Source organism: Piliocolobus tephrosceles, chromosome 13, assembly GCF_002776525.5.
Source record: "Piliocolobus tephrosceles isolate RC106 chromosome 13, ASM277652v3, whole genome shotgun sequence".
Taxonomy (NCBI): domain Eukaryota; kingdom Metazoa; phylum Chordata; class Mammalia; order Primates; family Cercopithecidae; genus Piliocolobus; species Piliocolobus tephrosceles.
In genome coordinates this window covers 887,439-888,231 of record NC_045446.1, presented here as the reverse complement: position 1 = coordinate 888,231, position 793 = coordinate 887,439, and positions in this window count along the sequence as shown.

Below are 793 nucleotides of genomic sequence, written 5' to 3'. Positions count from 1 at the left end.
GGAGTTTGAGGTTACGGTGAGCCGAGATCGCACCATTGCACTCCAGCCTGGGCAACAGAGCGAGACTCTGTCTCAAAATAATAATAATAATAATAATAATAATAATAATAATAATAATAATGAAAACTAAAACCCAGAGATACGAGAAGCTCAATGAGCCCAAAGTACAAGAAACATGAAGAAAATGACACCAAATCCTAGTCAAACAGAATCAGTGTTAAAGAGAAAATCTGAAGTTGTAGGGTGGGGGCGTGTCACAAAGAGGAAACATATTAAAATAACAACAGATTTGGGGTTTTTTTGGGGAACTTGTGCCAGTAAGAAAACTAAAGCAGCACCTTTACAGTCCAAACGGTAGAAGCTATCATCCTAGAAAAACATCTCTCAAAAACAAAGGCAAAATGAATATATTTTCAGACAAATAACAATTGCACTGTACATTAAGAAATGTTAAAGAAAGCCCTTCAGGAGGGTGGAAAAGGATATCAGATAGAAATATGGCTCTGTGGCTCATGCCTGTCATCCCAGCATTTTGGGAGGCAGAGGCAGGCAGATCACCTGAGGTCAGGAGTTCAAGACCAGGCTGACCAATATAGTAAACCCTCATCTCTACTAAAAACACAAAAATTAGCCAGGTGTGGTGGCGGGTGTGCCTGAGGTTGCAGCTGCAGCTACTCAGGAGGCTGAGGCAGGAAAATCACTTGAACCCAGGAGGTGGAGGTTGCAGGGAGCCGAGATCGCACCACAGAACTCCAGCCTGGGTGACAGAGCAAGACTCCATCTAGAAAAAAAG